Source organism: Cupressus sempervirens, chromosome 8 (genome assembly GCF_028749045.1).
Source record: "Cupressus sempervirens isolate cs-2001-9-10 chromosome 8, ASM2874904v1, whole genome shotgun sequence".
Taxonomy (NCBI): Eukaryota; Viridiplantae; Streptophyta; class Pinopsida; order Cupressales; family Cupressaceae; genus Cupressus; species Cupressus sempervirens.
This window is the reverse complement of record NC_143125.1, coordinates 747,300,138-747,320,527: the sequence shown is the minus strand read 5'-3', so window position 1 is coordinate 747,320,527 and position 20,390 is coordinate 747,300,138. Positions and strand designations below refer to the sequence as shown.

The 20,390-nt window shown below is 35.7% G+C and overlaps 1 protein-coding gene and 1 pseudogene across 1 annotated transcript in view; one reads left to right on the top strand and one right to left on the bottom strand.

Moving 5' to 3' along the window:
• LOC149544578 (ubiquitin C-terminal hydrolase 13-like) overlaps window positions 1–20,390 on the bottom strand; it is a 254,280-nt gene that overhangs the window by 161,327 nt on the left and 72,563 nt on the right. The gene's annotated exons all lie outside the window — the stretch shown is intronic.
• LOC149544579 (UBP1-associated protein 2C-like) lies at window positions 5,503–6,345 on the top strand (annotated as a pseudogene).

Sequence of the window (20,390 nt, the reverse complement as noted above, 5' to 3'; positions counted from 1 at the left end):
TTCCTTGTTGCTCATGACTGTTGGTTGCTTGTAAAAGACGACTTCATTCTGTTGTTATGGAAGCCATTAGCCTTACTGGGTAAGAACATCTTTAGCTATTATATACAGAAAAAAAATTTAATTCAATCACTCACGTATTCCACTGAAGTAGTAAAGATTATATGAAGATATGTTTGTGAATTTCAGATAGTTATGAATTACATGAGGGTTTTCGGCTTCAACTAATGCAGACCTTCATATTGCTTACATATCTAAATATACCTTTCTGTTACCTGTATCTTTATTTTACCAGCTGGAATGAATTAAGTAAATACTTTAAAAACATGGACATTTACTCGTATTCTTATTAAAATATGTGTTCCTTTATTGATGTTTCTCCTAGAACACATAATCTTCTTCTTGTACACTTTCAGCTGTACAAGCTAACCAATTTCCATACAACTTTAATCCTTTCTCTGCTTTTGTGACTATTCTAAATTGGTATTGATTTAACCAAGCAGGTGTAATTTAAGATTTATTGATAATTCCTTCATCAACTTTTGTCATTGCACTCCAACACCCTTTTTTCTCTTGATGCTCACATTGTCCTTTTCTTTTCCGTCAACTTACAACATCCTTCCTATATCATATCATTGATTATACATATATGATCTTGTAACACTCTTGGCTTCTTTGCTTGTTCAATTTTCTATCTTGCTGCTACATGTAATACATCACTGTGGGTTTCTGGAAATAATGTATCATTATCATCTACATGTAATACATCACTGTGGGTTTCTGGAAATAATGTATCATTATCATACTAGTTGTATGTTTTTTCTTTCAGCACACTTGTATAGTTTCTTTTTCTGCAACTTCATGCTTTCAGTTCTATTATTCTATTTGAAACAAAAGGTTTCAAGCCTATTCGACTTGTCCCTTTAATGTTTGACTTTTTCTGATATTAAAAACAAAAGGTTTCAAATCAAAATGACTTGTCTCTTTAATACTTTTTATTTTCTGTTATGAATTAGTCACACAAATAGTTCAATTTGTTATGATCCGTTGTACAGGAAACAAACATGTTAATAATGAAGCATTTATCGTGATTGTCATCTTTCTCTGTTGATGTATGTTTTTATTTTGCTAAGATGAGTAGTATGTTAGGACTCTGAATATGAGGTGAACTGAGGTACTAGCATTGCTTAGATCCATTGGATCTAACAACTTTTTTCTATGAATGCAGGGATCAAATACAGGGAAGGGACGTGGTTCAAGGCAGCCAACAAATGGAAGTAGATGGATGCAACTCGACCATTCATTACAGGCAATGACTGGAACCCATGACCTTTCCTCTCTTTATACTCTTTTTATATTATTCATTTTGGTAGAGTAGGAGTATATATTAATAGATAGGGACTACTCTCACAGTCAAATGTGTGAGAGAAATTCACTTTCAGCATCTTTATTTCACACTTGTAAATATCAATTGTACCATCATGGTGAATAATACAAAAACATTAACTATTATTTCAATATGAATAAAAAATGCTTCTTTTTTTGCAATTTTGAGTATGACTTGATAGTGATAAACATGTATGCTTTACTCCATTTGAACATGTGTGAAAATTGAGTAACAGGAACTAAGAGTGTAAAGAAATCCAAACTACAAACTCATTGGAAAGTATTTGAAAGTCTCTACATGAAGGAAGATGAGAATATAGCCACTTCTTGATCGTGTAGATGATGTTGTCAATTCTATGCAAGCTCTTGGTGAGGAAGTAAAAAAAAGTCTTGTGGTTGAAAAGATTTTAAAATCTCTCCCTATGAAGTTTAATTCTATAATATTTGCAATTGAAGAAAGAAAAGATTTAGATACATTGACAAAAAATGAACTTCATGGAATCTTTACTGCTTATGAAATGCGGGTTGGAGGAAATGAATCAAAGAAGGAAATAGCATTCAAGGCATTTAAAAGGGGTAAAAACAAAAACAAAATTTCAAGTGAAAGCTTAAATAGTGAATCAAATGAATTAGATGCTTACTTTATAAGAAATCTGTAAAAGAGTAATGGGAAGAACAAAGGAAAGCTCAAATGTTTCAGTTGTGGAAGACCTAGACATTATGCATCAAAATGCCCTCTAAACAACAATGACTCTAGTGATGATGAAGAAGAAAAATATTCAAAGAAAAAGGATAAGAAGCATAGTAAAAAAAAGAAGTTTCACAAGCACAAAAAGAGTTTGTACTTGAAGAAAGAAAGCAGCTCATCAGAAGAGAGCAATGATGATTATCAAAGTGATGATGCAGAAGATGAGATACTCTTTTTAGCCATGACCAGAGAGCAAGAAGAAGATAATGTTGATAAGTCATACAGCAAGGATGAAGATGTTGACGAGACATGTAGTGAAGAAGAGGAAAATGGTGAGACATCAAGCGAGGAAGAAGGCATTGATGTCATGGAAGAGTTATATTATGCATATAAACAAATTACAAAATTGAAAGAAAAAGTTAGTACAAGATGCAGATTAAAGAATTAAAGACTCAACTAATAGAATCCAAACAAGTTGAGAATGATGAGTGTACCAAATTGAGACAAGAAATTGAAAAATTAAGAAAGGATCTAGACGAGTAACACCAAATTGAACAACTGTCTCAAGTTTGAAAAGAGCTCTGATATTCTAACAGAAATTATTGATTGTCAAAGACCATTCACAAGCAAGACTGGAGTAGGTTATAAAGAAGAAGTAAGCAATCGAGATCATACATTCAAAGGCTTTGTCAAGTAAGGAAGTAGCATGGCTGATTCATCCACGAAATTCAAAGGAATTGAACTTAAAAAGGATTATAGAAAGTAAGGATATAAACCTAGCTTCTATGGATTTTGTTACTCATGCAACTATTTTGGTCACTGGGCGAGAGAATACAGAACACGAATAAGAAGTCCTTGTGAACAAAGAAGTGGAAATTATAATCCAAACTTAAACTATAACATTGTATGTTGTAAGTGCAATAACTATGGGAATATAGCAAAATATTGCAGACTTGATGATGGAGAGACTCATATAGATGACAAAAGACGGGATGCAAAAAATAATCACAAAAGAAAAACTATAAAAGTTTGGAGAAGAAAGATAACTAAGGGAGAAGGAGAAACTAATACAAGTGCAACTTGCAGTTCATATACCTCCTAGGTTGAGAAAAAAAGCATGAGTTCAGGGGGAGATTCAAATCAGATATTCATTAATCCCTTTGTGAAGAAAATTGAGATGGTTGAAAAGAAAGATAGTTGTTGCTTTGAAGATGATTATATTAATATCAAAGTTTTAAAGAGGAATCTTCAAAAGAAGCAGATGCAACGATGGTTGTAATAGATTGTGCAGAAATGATGAGGAGTCCTTCTAAGGGGGAACACGAGAGAACTTTCACAGGGGGATTTTCTTAATGACTAGTTTTGTTAGCTAGCCCTTTTCCATTGATGTCAAAGGGGGAGAGAAAGAGAAAGGACGGGATTGAGAAGATTTGTTATTGCCATCTTTGACCAAGGGGGAGATTAATGGATTATTGTCATTGATGTCAAAGGTATGCATGCAATTGATAGAAATGTTATCATTGATATAAAGTTCACTATCATCAATGTCAAAGGTTCATAAAGAAGATTATAAGTGGTCTAACACACACCAAAAAATTATGGTAGAGAACTAATGGTAATCCTCAGCAATGACAGTATGGAATACATGTTCTTTTATTATACATACATATGGAATATGTACTTCATTTAAGTTGATATATAGATCTGAAGAAATGGTTAGTTACTTCATCCTAGCAGATTTGAACAACTGCAACTTAAGGAATGATGACAACAATAATACAGATGATGGCAGTGACAATACAAAAGCCTCAATTTAAGACAATTCATTAGCAGAGTATCTATGGCCACATATATATCAGAAAATAAGAGTGATATGCTTTGATGTTTCTTGGAGTCAGAAATGATAACAGACAGTATTTGCTTATCTGCATATAAATACAGGCCTACAGCAGCAATCATGTGGTCAAGGGAATTAGAGTCATATTTGCTACAAACCGCCACCTTGATATGTTGAATGGATTATGAGAAGTAGACAACAGATAATGAGTATTTTTTGGTGCAAACCCGATAATCATGTTGGGTGCACAATGTCCAACAAGTAAAATATATACAGTCCGGCACTATTCAAGAAACGATTAGACTATGAGATCATGGAGATATGCATGCAGTCAGCAACATTGGTCTCTTTGAAAGACAATGACTCAGATTACATATATGATGAAGGCAGCACCTAATCAAATAAAAATCCAAAAGGCAAATATATATTTTGTCAGACTCTATGCTTAGAAGCAGCGATTACATAATTTGAAGGTGTTGAGCAAAGAATATATCTTGAGGAAGAAGCGGAAGTCTAAGTCAAGAAAGATCAAAAGATTATAAAGAATACACTAAAAACTAAGCAGACGTGTATGCTCTGTTTGGATCACCTGAACATTGATATTGAAGAAAAACGATAGTAAATCAAGAATATTATGGCAAGAAGGCTTGCGTTGAACGTACTATTATGATTATATAACAATTCATATGAAGACAAATTCAAATACTCCACAGACCATGTCAGACGGAGTAAAATAAATATATATATTTGCAGTTGCGATTATATTTGTTAAATGATGTTGCCCGAAAGAAGAATTGATGAAAGTCATTAATTCATTTAAACGCAACAACATATGCTGTGAGGGAAAAGATTAAAAACAAAGAGATGAAAGAGACTCCACGTTAGAGAGTGAGACAATTACCACAGAAGGCAGAGATAATAAGAAACCCGACAAATATTCAAACAAAAGTCAGTGACTTCATTATAAGTATTCTGACTATAAAAAGACCATAGGCACGGTGGACGAAAGCATTAGAGGTATGATGGAGCAGACTTGGGGAAGGGTGCCGATAAAGATAAAAGCGAGTCTAATGTGCGTAAAGTGTTGTTACGGAGACTTCAGAAATTCATAAAAGTGAGGGCCCGACATATTTTACAAATGGCGTGGCTTCAGACAAGAGTATTGATTGGCAGCAACAATTTTCAAAGGATATCGTTTTATCGACAACTCAGATTGAACTAGAAGACTGTTGGATGTGAAGTCCAACTGTCATGTCTGTTCATTTCACATTCTTCTTATTTGTCTCTTCATCTTCTCTTGAAGAACTAATGTATAAATAAAAGGGCAAAGCCCTGTGTATGTAAGCTGTAAGCTGCAATGACTGAATAATATATTTGCTCTGCTCTCGGTGTGGACGTAGCCACAGTTGTGGTGAACCACGAGGATAAATCATGTCTCTCTTTCTCTGTTTTCTGGTTTGCAATTTATCTTTTAGATTTAACAATTGGTATCAGAGAGTGTAAGATCCTAGAGAGCAAACTACAAGAGTCCAAGGAACGAGGCAGACATTTTCAGAGCGAAGTGAGTTTTGCAATTCGTAGAGCGGACGCAAAAATGGATTCGAAGAAGCGAAAAGTGGAAGAAAACAGTGGGGCAGGGCAAGGGGAAGTAGAAGTGGTGGCCGAGGGTGTGGGGAAAATGATAGAGGGCTTTAGTCGGGAGCAGCTTGTGGAGATTGTGCAGGAGGCGAGGGCGAAGCACTTGGACGTCCTGCAGGCGATTCGAGGAATTGCAGACAAAGATCCCGCCCAGCGCAAGCTCTTCGTGGGGGGTCTCGGATGGGACACCGCTACTAAATCCCTCAAGTCCCTCTTTTCCCAATTTGGCGAGCTAGAGGAAGGGGTTGTCATCATGGACAAGAACACTGGTAAGAGCAAGGGTTACGGCTTTGTCACTTTCAAGCACATGGATGGCGCTATTAAGGCCCTCAAGGAGCCCAGCAAGAAGATCAATGGTCGTATGACTGTCAGCGAGCTAGCCTCCGCTGGCTCTTCTCAGCAACACCCCCAACCCTCTGCTGACGTTTCGACCAAGAAAATCTATGTTGGCAATGTTCCTGTTGACATGTCTGCTAATCGCCTCTTCAGTATGTTTTCTCATATGGTGAAATCGATGAAGGCCCCCTGGGCTTTGATAAACAGTCAGGTCGATCAAAGGGTTTTGCCCTTTTATCTTCAAGACAGTGGATGCTGCCAAGCGGTCTTTAGAGGAGCCCACCAAGGCCATTGATAGACATCAGTTATTTTACAAACTGGCCATGGAAGGTCAGAAGCAAAAGTTCGGTGAGGGTAATCTTGGGGCCTCTACAGTTCTGATGTATCTGACATTCAAAAAATTCATTGTCATAGTGCAATGGAAGTTTTAGCAAAAAATAATAATAATAATTTACTGTTATGAGATGGTTCCCTCCATATGATTGGAGATGATTGTTATTGTGCCATGGTGAGCTATTTAGAGCATTGGCATGATAGAGGTTATCTTGATAGGTTTTGCTCCTTAGAGCATTAGTGGTGGTTTGTGGAGATCAAGTTGTCATAAGATTTTCGAGATCAAGTTGTCATAAGATTTTCCTAGGTTATGCAGACGTGCAGTGGGAGTTTTGATAATTGATCTTGGTTAGTGCTCTTGGTATCGGGTACTTTGGCAGATTGAACATGGAGGTGCTTTTGAAAACTAAGAGGCTTGGGTGAGGCTACAGTTCTCTTGGTTTAGAGAACATTTGTTGAGACGGTTTCTCTTTAGAGGTTTCAGCATGAAGTCCGAGCAACCTACAGCTGTGGATGGGTGCGAGTTCATTATAGACCTAATGGAGATTGTTCTTGGAGAACAGTCATTGAGACTTGGTGTAACTTGGAAGAGCATTCTCACTCCCCATGCTTGGTCTATTCGGCAAATTTATCTCCTCGTGCATTTAGGAGATGGTTAATATTGTTCCTAATTTTGGAATGTTTGGAGTTTGATCTTCTTGTTTATAGGAGCTTTCATTCATGGTGTTTGGGTGTTGTAAATGCTCTCATATGGGGAGGTAAAGGAGATCATACTTGACACAGCTGGGCACTTGATGGTGTTGGTAGAAGGATGAGTTATGATTTGCATTGGTGTTCCTTCCAAGAGTTTTTGAGGTCATATATTGTTGTTGTACTTCATTGGTTTTTAACAACATTACATGGTCTTTTCATGAGGACTTGGAAGATGTCATTTTGCAGCAGGTTGGTTGCAGTTCGTAGATCATCTCAAGTTAATGCCATGCCTTCTATGTGCTGATTGGTAGATTGAGTCAACTTATAGTTGGCATTGCTCATGCAATTTAAAATTCTCTATAATGGTCTTCTAGTTTTTTGCACATCAATGGTTTTTTGGTGTGTTTTGTTGGAAAATGTTATATTTGGTGAGTTGTATGGGCTGGTTATGTGGTTATAAATCTACTCATGTTGTATGGATAGTTGGATTTGATTAGCGATTAGCTATGGTTGCTATTCCGGCTACAAAAATTGTCTTTTGACAACTTTCTTACCATGAGTTTTGGTAAGGGAAAGCAGAGTTTAACTGGGAGGATATTCAGATATGAGGTTGTAGCATGAGTTGAACTTCAAGTGGAATATTGTTGGATGTGAAGTCCAACTGTCATGTCTGTTCATTTCACATTCTTCTTATTTGTCTCTTCGTCTTCTCTTGAAGAACTAATGTATAAATAAAAGGGCAAAGCCCTGTGTATGTAAGTTGTAAGCTGCAATGACTGAATTATATATTTGCTCTGCTCTCGGTGTGGACGTAGCCACAGTTGTCGTGAACCACGAGGATAAATCATGTCTCTCTTTCTCTATTTTTTGGTTTGCAATTTATCTTTTAGATTTAACAAAGACATCCAGTACATGCTGTAAGGAAACAAGAAAATCTGTACCAACACACCTTACACCATGGTATCAAAAGTCCAAACCAATTCATGTCATATCGTGGACTTAGAAACACTATAAGACAAAGTTATAATAATCTGAAATAAACTTTGTTTGTAAAATTGTGGGATCAAAGAAAAGTGTAATTAGATTTGAGGGGTCATATGTGTATTTGATTTTGAAAAGTCACACCCTCCCATCATTAAGATATAAGTATAGAATGGATTATTAGCTAAGAAAAAAAAAGGTGAGAATGCAGATGTAACAAAGAAGAATAATTATTAAGAGTGGAAGGAAAACTAGTATAATGTAAGCAGATTGAAGCACTTAAAAGAAATAAATATCAGTTATATCAATCCGATATATATGTGACAGATATATGTGACAGAAGGAATATGTGTGAAGGAGGATATATCAGAGATAAGTAAGAAGTGGAGTAAAATTAAAAGGAAAGAAAATAGCGTACATTCAGAGTTTTTAATCTGATAAGTATATATGTATAGAAGAGTAAAACTATAAAAGGAAGATACTATATAATCAGAATTTCCTGATATATTAATGTAAATTGTTAAGTACAAATAAGGTATACTGCAGAAGTGTGCAAAACAAAATAGTGGAAGAAATTGTGCTAAGAAAACAGCCATCATCAATTGAAGCAAGCAACATCATTAGGGTGAAAGAATAGTTTGTGCAGCGGGTTGGTGTTCACTAAGACAATAGTGGGGTTGGTGCTTCTAGTACATAGGAGCCTACAAAGTGTTGATTATCAAAACTGTTGATTAAAAACCTACGAGCCTTGCCCACTCGATGTTGGGATATCTAATCGGTTTTGGCCAACTTGACAGAATCAATCAATTTGATTTAAATCCTCCACACTTTTAGCTCCGCAACACTAAGCCTATACACTTGATCCTCAAAAACAAAACTTGGATCCAACATGTTTTATAGCGAATAGATATACTGCACAGACAACTCCCTCAAGTGGCAAGATTTTAAGGAAAGCTTCTGGATTGCTACTGGTGAATATTATTCTTTAAAATTTGATTACTTTAATAGAGTTTTGAGTGCTGAAATACGATTAAAAATGAATTACTAAAACAAATAGATATTAAAACCTTAACACAAAAAGATCAAAAAATTGCTAGCAAACGGATAGAGAAAAATGAGCAATTTAAAGATCACTGAAATTCAAATGGGTGATAGAGTCAATATTATAAGTTTTCACATACAACTTTAGGATATTATGATATTAAATCTATGAACAGATCAATTATTGGGACGCGTCAAATTATTTTGTTTTGTGCATATTAAAACCAGTCTATAATGTTTTAACCATTAAAGGGACAAAATAGATACCAATAAGGAAACAATTATAATATTCCACAATATTTGTATTATTCAGGTCTAAACAGCAACAAATAATTTAATCCACTTATCCTAATAATAAATTATTAATAGAAAAAAAAAATCATAAAGGACGAACTATATAATATTTAACTCTAAAGCCAATAAAAACCTTACTGATTATACTGCAGAAAAATCTGTGTTGAAGACATTCAATCGTAGATGCTCCACTCAACACGATTTTACATCACGCAATATTGAAAATATGCCCAATAATTTCAATGTCCTAGAGCTTAGTTCAAATTCAATTTCTTTCAGCAAAGGAATTGTAAAAATTTGTATGTCTTAGGAATGCAGAGAATTTTTTTTGTAATGTATCAATGGTTCTCTTGGTGTACTTTACATTACATACTTATAGAGCACTAGAAGGCATTGGTTACACAATCAAACATTGCACCTTTTTAGAATTAATAACTGACCATTTTTAAGTATTAATATATTTTAATTAACTCCAAACACAAGTTTTATTATTGTTGTTTTTCCTTTTCCTCTCCATCGGCATGTGTTTACATTCCTGGCGTCCACGGCTTGGATACACATTTCATACCTCTGAATTTCCTTTTCTGCCAACTCAAACATGATTCCCTAGAGAAGGCAGAAGTTTTATGCCTACGCATATCCTTTCCAACCGAGATCCAAGAAACTGCTCTTTCCAGCATAGCCGCTAACATAGATGTTCAGTGCTCATATGCTCTAATATTTTGATTTCCAATTATGAGGAAACTCGAAAAAATACAACCAGCAATCTCCTAATATAGGATCACCATTGTGGCCTTTTTTGATAAGCACAATTCAATTTTTGGGAGACACAAAAAAGCCTCGTCCACTTAAATTCTCAACTCCATCATTCTTTTGCATACATCACTGTAAGTGGCTATTAGATCCGGCCATTCCCTGCATCAAACACATAGAGCACTATAAGTAAGAAAACAAGTAATAATTTTATGGTAAAGACCTATCAAAAGGTCCTACGGAAGCCGTTGATGTTGAAAAGAACAATTTCTATTCAACCAACACCCATGCAAGTTATCAATGATTTCCTAAATATCCTTGCTTTACTGCAAATTCCTTGTGTATTGATATCCAATCAGGTCGGCTCCAGAGATAAAGTGGTGGTGCAATTGCATTCCATTGGCTTAGTTGATCGTCATCAACATCTACAGAACCTGGCAGGTAAAATGACTCTAGATCCTCCCAAACAAGATCATATCTTTCTGGTTTCTCATCTAGTCAATTTGTCTCCTTCGGAACAATAAGCATGACTAATTTTGGAACTCCAAAGTCTTGTTGATAAATTTATTCGCAAGGGCGGCATAGACACCAAATGGAGGATTCAATCCCATTATCAATCCAGTACCTGTTAGCAATGATTTCTCAAATGACAATCATCCAATCTCACTTCACAATCTCAAAATCATCCTTAGGCTGAATTATGTCAAAATTCTTTAAAAGGCACTTTTTCCCAATCTGGTCAAGCTTTGCTTTCATCAACCTTGAGAAGTCATTAGTTCCACAACAGAAATCCACAATCATGTCACCTTCGTTCAAATACCAATGAAGCCTTTCAACCTCCTCTTGCAATTTACTAATTTTGGTAAAATGTCAACCGAATGATGGATAGCGCATCCCATGTAGAAATGGTGCCAAATAACCTTTTAATTTGTTCCTCCATCTCGCCGTATTCAAGAATATATCTGGTGCACAAACAGTTTTAGCATCATCAATATTGCCACCTTCTTCAAGTTTTTCAATGTTGTACGAGCAGCCTCAACAGACCCTTCAACCTTTCCTTGAGTTATAGATTTATCCAGATTCCTTATATTTAAGTGTTTGTGAATTAAAACACCTATTCTCGTCTTCAAAGTCTGATGCTCCTCCAGCTTATACGCAACAAAAGCTTGTTCCTATCCCACATGTTTAATTATTTTCTAAGTATATTATTCTAACATATGGCTTTATTTTCTTTTCATTTGCTGCACGTATGTAACTGGACCTTCAGGACACTGGTTCTAACCAAAAATCCACCCATAGTAACATATAAACAACCTACATATTTCCTTATAAATATGTTTCTTAAAAATATCCTGAGCATCTCCATATTTTACAGGCTGTGTGTGGCCTCCTACATTCTAACCAAAAGGTCTCTGATCTCCTTAAAACAGCCCTCAGAATTCTGCCTCAGGAAATCTGGAAAATCTGGAAATCTGCAACTGATTATTTGGCTTGTATATGCTATGATGGAATTCTCAAATTTGCCATGAGTCTTGTCAAAGTCCACCACCAAATTGATCGGATGAAAGCCCTTTATGAATGTTTCAAATTATGCCTCATGACTGCCTTGTACCCAGCATAATCTCTGTTATAAATTTTACAAATCATTTGTACATTTGGATGCCTTTAATCTAGTACCCTTTATTCCATTACTAGATCCCATAATTTCCTGATTATTTCATTAACATAACTTTACACATGAAGCTATAAATTTAGGCTCCATCAGTGGCTCTCATTGGGGACATATGCTCCTTGTGGGCATAGTGAGCAATCTCAACTATCTCTAGAGGAGCAGACCTACCAAAACATAGGGGGTGATCGGTTCACAAAATAATACATATAAAAATCTAATAAAAATAAAACAAAATAGGGAAATGGAAAAAGAACTCCCCTTTATATGTTCATTGAAAAAATGGCTTAAGATACTGTCCATGAACTGGAAAATCCTGCATGCAACCCTCCGTATCTTGCAAAAAATAAGAGTGTTCCCCAGCATCTTCAAAGATGATAAATAGTCCTAACCAAAAAGCCTCGAACTTATCATGTTTTCCTTTGTCTTGATCTTTAACATTCCATTTCAAGACTCAATCACCTACCTTAAAAGATCGGTTCAAAGTTTTCTTGTCATGAAGAAATTTAACTTGTTGCTACTTATTTATATTTTGTTCTTATGCAAGCCTCCTTACTTCGTCTAGCTCAATTAGTGCATTCAATCTATTTTCCATGAAATTGATATCCTCTATCTGTTCCTTAGTAACAAATTTATAAATAGGCAATAAATTGTTTAAAGGAAGCTTTGCTTCTTTGCCATAAACTAGGTTAAAAGGAGAGAAAGCGGTAGATTTTTTTACCGTGATTTTGTCTGCCCACAATGCTAAACTCAGTTTTGAATCCCAAGCACACTTATTATTATCCAGCATCCTTCTAATAATCTTTAATATGTTTTTTTTACTAGACTCAGCTTGCCCATTGCCTTGGGGATGATATGGAGACGAGTATGATAGAGTTATGCCATATTTCCTACAAAAATCAGCAAACTCATTAGATCTAAAACACATACTGTTATCTGTTATAATCTTTTGAGGAACTCCAAATCTAATTAAAATGTTCTAAGTGAGGAATTTAATTACTACTTTACTTGTAGACTGTCAAGTGGGTATAGCCTCTACCCACTTGGTCAAGTAATCAATAGCAACTAGAATCCAATTGTGTCTATCGCTCGATTTATCACTAATTTCCCCTATAAAATCACTTCCCCACATTTGGAAAGGCTCTTCTACCTATAATGTTCTTAAGGGAAGGGCACCATTATATTTCAACTTACTAGAGAATTTTTGACAAGCCTCGCACTTTTGCACATAGGAATGACAATCTTTAAAAAGTTGGGGCCGGTAATAACCTACTCGCAATATTTTATGTGCTGTGGTTCTAGCTGAAAAATGACCTCCACAAACTCCTTCATGCATCTCTCTAAGAATAACTACAGATTGAGCAATATCCAAACAAAAAAATAAAATTCCATCTTGATTTTTCCAATATAGATCTCCCTGAATTAGGACATATTTAGTGGCTTGCAATTTAGTAGTTCTATTTTAATTGTCACTCAGATCATCTCTACATTTTGTATGCTATAAATAATAAACTATATCGGTATACCAAGGACATCTCTCAATACTGACCTTAGTATGATCATCAGTGATCTGATTGAATTGTACAACCTCCAAATTTGATTCTTCCATAAGTTTAGCCAATCCCTGCCCTCTAACTAATTTTGTGATTTGAATATCTATATTAAATTCCTAAATTTGATTTATCCAACGAAATTGTCTTCAAGTAGTTTCAAACTGCCTAAATATATCCTTAACGGCAGCATTAGGCAGATACGCAATCACTTCAGCTCCGACCAAATAGGGTCAAAAGGATTTAACTGCTTTAATAAGAGCATAAGGTTGTTTTTCATTTATATTGTAGTGAAGTTCAGCAACCTGTAAACTCTCACTAAAGAATGCAATCGGTTGTTCATATCCCTCATCGTTCTTTTGCAACATAACAGTGGCTATAGTATGATAAGAAGCAAACAAGAATATTTAAACAGGTTTCTTAAAGTTTGGGGATTTAAGAACTGGTGCTTCCTTTATTGCTTTCTTTATCCTAGCAAATGCTCCTATAGCTTCATTATCCCATGCTATCTTTGCTCATTTTTTAAGCATTTTAGCAGTAGGTTTAATAATCTCAGTAAAATTAGAAACAAATCTTCTCAAAAAGTTAATTTGCCCAAAGAATGGTTAGATACCCTTAGTTGTTTTAGGCATCTGAATACTATCGATGGCTGCCACTCTTTCCGGATCTATCTTTACCTCCTTCGTAGAGACAATGTGACCTAATAATTTTCCCTTTAGTAATTCAGAAATGACACTTTTTAGGGTTTAAGGAAACTCCGAATTCAAGGGCTCTTATGAAAATTTTCTCCAAATGTTTACAATGATCTTCTACTTTCTTAGAATAGGCAGTGAGGTCATCTTGATAAACTACCATAATAAAGTCAATTAGTCCATCGAAGGCAACATCCATTGCCCTTTGGAAAGTGGCTCCCGCATTTGTTAACCCAAAAGGTATCCTAGCATACACGTAAGTACCCCAAGGAGTTGTGAAAGTAGTCTTATATTGTTCGACTTCTTTAACTTTAACTTGATTATAGCCTGAAAACCCGTCCATCATGGATAGCAATTCATTACTAGTTACTTTTTGCAATAAGATCTCCATATTAGGTAATGCATAATTTTATTTTACAGAAGATATCTTTAGATTCCTAAGATCTATTCATAATCGAATATCATTGTTCTTCTTTTTTACTAGCACTAAATTTGAATCCCATGTAGAGTGCATAATAGGTTTAATGATTCTGGCATCTCTTAACTTAATGAGTTCATCTTTCATCTTTGGGGCTAGAGTTGGATTGATTGGGGATTGTCTCTATCTAAAAGGTTTAGCATTGGGTTTTAATGGTATTTCATGCTGAAAACAAGTCTTTCCTATAAGCTTTAAGTTCATCATAAGTCCAAGCAAAAACATGTTTGTACTTCCTTAATAGGAGATCAACTCAACCCTAATCTCCCTAATCTTGAATGATAATTTCTTCCCTATATAAACTTTTTTGGGAGAATTTTCACTTCCCAATTTTATTTCCTCGATATCGTTTTGGATTTTAGTGGATTTGTTAGGTTTTGCACTTTCTCTTTGTGATGTCCCCAGAGTGGGCCCCTAACGGAAGGTGACGTAGGTCTGTCCGTGCGGTTTGTCGCTACCACTTGTCCGGGGTCCTCGCCAGCGAGGCTATCTTGGGGTTGCCCCCTTAACGCGAGGAGGTGCCGTTTACTAACAGTCCGGGCTTTTGGTGCAACGGTTACTAACTTGGTATCAGAGCCGCAAGTCTGGAGGCCGAGACCCGCGAAGCGTGGTGGGCTGTGATGTCCCCAGAGTGGGCCCCTAACGGAAGGTGACGTAGGTCTGTCCGTGCGGTTTGTCGCTACCACGTGTCCGGGGTCCTCGCCAGCGAGGCTATCCTGGGGTTGCCCCCTTAACGCGGGGAGGTGTCGTTTACTAACAGTCCGGGCTTTTGGTGCAACGGTAGACGACACCTCCCCAAAAGCAAAAGCCCGGACTGTTAGTAAACGACACCTCCCCGCGTTAAGGGGGCAACCCCAGGATAGCCTCGATGGCGAGGACCCCGGACACGTGGTAGCGACAAACCGCACGGACAGACCTACGTCTAACCGTTGCACCAAAAGCCCGGACTGTTAGTAAACGGCACCTCCCCGCGTTAAGGGGGCAACCCCAGGATAGCCTCGCTGGCGAGGACCCCGGACACGTGGTAGCGACAAACCGCACGGACAGACCTACGTCACCTTCCGTTAGGGGCCCACTCTAGGGACATCACAGCCCACCACGCTCCGCGGGTCTCGGCCTCCAGACCTGCGGCTCTGATACCAAGTTAGTAACCGTTGCACCAAAAGCCCGGACTGTTAGTAAACGGCACCTCCCCGCGTTAAGGGGGCAACCCCAAGATAGCCTCGCTGGCGAGGACCCCGGACACGTGGTAGCGACAAACCGCACGGACAGACCTACGTCACCTTCCGTTAGGGGCCCACTCTGGGGACATCACACTCTTTCATCAAAGATTCTTTCTAGGGCTATGAGACCCTTAAGTATTTTGTTTGTTTTTTATTGAACTATTTCTTTTCCAAATAGCATGTCCTTTCCATCCTCTTCTTTCACACATCCGTTCTAATCAATGAATTGATTTTCATAATCCTCCTGACAAGTTAAAAACCTAAATTTATCTTGGCAATCTTCAAAAACCTGCCAGTTTTGTACATTATCTGGTATTGAAGGTCTATTTTTCATTTCTACTTGAATAACCTCATCAAATGGAAGATCAATTTGTCTAATAGCAAGGTTGGCCATTATATCAGCCAAATAGTTGGCTGACCTATCAGTCCATTTTATAGAAAAAGCATCAAAAAATTCTAACAAATCCCAAACATAATTATGATATTGTTTTAATCTCGGCTTTTTAGTTGAAAACTTATGCCTAATTTGGAAAACAATCAAATCTGAGTCCCCTAACACAGTGGGTAATTTAATCCCATAATTTTTAGCAATATCAAGACTAATAATCAAAGCCTCGTATTCAGTAGTATTGTTAGTACACTCAAAATTTAATAGGAAAGAAAATTTTAAAATTTTACCTAATGGTGAAATAAATATAACACCAGCCCCATTTCCTTCCTTACTACAAGCACCATCAAAGAACATTTGCCAAAAGTTATTACAATCTTCTTTTGCATGTATTGAAATTGGATTAATAATTTTAGAAACAAGTTTAGTTATACTTACCTTGCAGTTATCCATGTCAGAATGGCAAAAGTTGACTACAGGATCCGGAATATAATCCTAAACTATCTAATACGACTGGGGTTCCCTCTCAATTCTAATTTCTTTGCCCCCTACAGGTATGGTAGCATAAGACAAATCCAGCTGCACATGACCACCAACCAAATTCGACCACTGTCTAGATAACAACATGCCATAACTTGCTAAAATCTCAACTACGGTGATGTCAGTCCTATATGATATGTGGAAATGATGGAAAACGAAATTCAACATTTTTAATAATTCCAACTACTAGCACAGATCTATTATCCATAGCATACCATTTGCCAAAAGGAGTATCTACTTTGAAACTTATATCTTTCATCACATCAGCAGACGTGATATTAACTACTGTGCCAAAATCAATCATACAATTCTTTATCAATTTATTATTTATTAGCAATGTTAAATAAAATGGGTCTACTTGATTTGAATTTTTATTCAATGCTGTCCCTAGATATACAATAGGTGGTTCTTCATTGTTTCCTGCATCATTCTTATTACTAATATCTTCCATGCTAGATAATATCTTCGAAGTTTCATCCCTATAATCAAAAAATTTCATCATTTCCATTAAAGGAACAGTAATTTTCAACTAAGACAATGCATGATTCATAAAATTATGACAGTCAGATATTTGCTTGCCATTATTGTATGTGATTGGCTACTTGGTTAACTTATAAGACTAATTACTTTCTTTTTGCTTAGCCCAAGCTTGATCACCAGATTTTTTAGATGTTTCTACCTGTTGCTGATTTTTTGCAAATATACCAACCGGATTATCTTGATCAGCAATGTTTTCTTCATTTCTTTGATAGGTATGTTTAGCATGCTCTACAGCTACAATAGTATAAGCTTTCCTTTCTTCTACTGTCAATCTCCACAAAGTAGGTACATCTTCCTCATCTAAAAACACCTGTTGGACACAACATTGCTGATTAAAACCCTTGTAGTGATAATCAGAATTTTGGTCTTCATCTATAGAATCATCCTCATCTCTACCCCATAATGGTTCTAATGATATGGCGTTAACCACAGATTTTTCTTCACCTTCCTGATTTTCCTCCTCTAAAACAGATTATGCAACAATGAAATATTTAGGATCATGGGGCAGCCTACATACATCACACCATGACCCATCATCAACAATGCTGATTTTCTTTAAAGGATCACGGTGTCCTTAACATAATTCGGTCTTTCTAGTTTCCCGTCCTTCCAATTTGTATTATAAGGCATATCTTGTAGTCTCACCCTGTCATTTCTGTGGAATGATGGTATTTCATTTCTACTTTGTTAAACCTTCATTTCTTTGAGCATGTCCATTATCTCTTTTAATTCATCTTTCATAGGGTTTCTGGGATTATATAATTTTGAATCATCCCTTTTGTTGATTCTTCCTACTGCTTTCCTATCATTTTCAATCGTCATAGCAACTTTAAAAGCCTATGGCAGCGAAGAAGGTCTTTGAGATCTTATCTCATAATGAGTTTTACTGTCAAATGCACTTAAGTAGAAATCAATCAGGAATGAATCCATGGGCCTAGTCTCTCTGGGGATCCCATTTAAAACTTTGTTAAATCTTTTATTGAATTTTGATACTGATTCATTTGTATTCTTCTTAATACTTTTCAATTCATGTGATGCAAAAGATGTGTCATTGTGAGCACCAAATTGCTCAATAAACTGATCAGCAAAATCGCACCATTCAAAAATGGATCCATCTGGAAAACTTCGATACCACTCTACAACATCCTCAGTTAATGATTGCACGAAAATTTTCATAAACACGTCCTCATGATCCTCCTCAAAATCTTCAATTACATTTTTCAAATTAATCACATGCCACTCAGCAAATTTTGTGTCATTTCTTAAAAATTTTGGAATAGCATTCCTTAAATCATTTGACATTAGATTTGGATATCCTTTGATCCCGCCAAAATCAAGCTATCTATATCTTTTGATTGTCATAGGCTGCCTTATTGCTTGATTCCTAATGCCCTAATTTTGAACCATGTAACCTTACGTGTTCTGATTGTTATTATTTTGATTCATACCATTAGGTTGTTTGATGTTTCCATTGTTTTCTGGAACTCCTCTGGTATGTTGTCCAGTATTCCAAGCCCATTGGTTATTGTTGAAATGCCTATTAAAGTTGTTATTTTGATTCTTATCCCTTTTGTTCTCATATAGCAGATTAACATGGCTAGTGGTGAATTGTGATTCTAGATTCTTTCTATGAGGTGGATTGTACTTTGATGATGTATTTACTTCATTTTGCATTTGATCAGACTTTTCTTCCCTCTACCTATCTGACTTATCTTCATTACAATCTTTTCTAAGTAGGGAACCAATAAGATCCTTTGATATCCCTATTTTTTCAAGGATATAATCTAGCTGCATTTTTAATGTTTTCACTAATATTGCACTGTTGCCATTTGTTGTTTCAGCCATTTTCTTTATAATCATATCCCATTGCATTATCTATTCATACTCTTCGTCATCCTCAATAAGAGTTATCTTGCAATCTGGCTCTTCATCTACCCTAGGAATGTGAAAAAAATGGATTACAATTTTCTTCATCCTTTTCAGGACTATTATGACTTGATTCACCCATCTTAGATTGTACGTTGGTCCTTTCCTAAAAATTTATGTGTCCTGTGTAAAGCATTTTTGACTTTTGATTTTTACTTTTCTTATTTTTGGGTTTTTCCTCAAAAGTTAATTGCTCAAGCCTTTTAGGTCGGGGATTTACTGACCTCCTTCCCCACATACACCTCAAAAGCAAGTAAATGCTCTTCAACAAAATATTAATGAAACACAACAAAGTCGCCACTTTCTCTTTTTTTTAAAAGAAAGAAATAAATGCCTAAGTGTTTATCATGCAGAGTTAATACCAATAATAACTTGAACTTGAAGAATGTTTCTTTTTGAAAATATCAATAAAAAATTTTAATTTAGTTACTTTCAAAGTTTTATGTGGACTATAATAATAAAAGTTTCAGATTCAAAAACTTGGGCACAATCAAAATTTTCAACTTTTAGGAAGAATCTTATGTATTTATACTTAAATGCTGATAAGAAAGCTAATTTACAAAATCTAAAAATTATAAAACAGCAAATGAAAATACCGAATATAAACCTAATAATATATTCACGATTTTGGTAAATGCTTATAAAAAGAAAAAATCTGAAAACTTACCACAAAATCGTGTTTAAATGAATCTCTACATTGGTTTGCTGGAGTAAGTATGCAAAGCTTACTTGAGACTTTGTTCATGGTGGAGTCACCAATCTGTTGGTTATCAAAACCGTTCATTAGAAACTTGCAAGCCTTGCCCACTTAATGCTAGGATATCTAATCAGTCTTGGCCAACTTGACAAGATCAATCAATTCGATTTAAATCCTCCACGCTTTTGGCTCCGCAATACCAAGGCCTGTACATCTGATCCTCGACAACAAAACTTGGATCCAAGATGTTTTATAGCGAATAGATATAATGCAAAGACAACTCCCTCAAGTGGCAAAATTTAAGGAAAGTTTCTGGATTGAGATTGGAGAATATTATTCTTCAAAATTTGATTACTTTAATAGAGTTGTGAGTGCTGAAATACGATTAAAAATGAATTACTAAAGCAATTGGATATTGAACCCTTAACACGAAAAGATCAAAATATTGCCAGCAAACAGATAGAGAAAAATTAACAATTTAAAAATCAGTGCTGAAATTCAAATGGGTGATAGAGTCAATATTATAACTTTTCACATACAACTTTAGGATATTATGATATTAAATCTATGAACAATTCAATTATTGGGATGCGTCAAATTATTTCGTTTTGTGCATATTAAAACCAGTCTATAATGTTTTAACCATTAAAAGGACAAAATAGATACAAATAAGAACAATTATAATATTCCACAATATTTGTATTATTCAGGTC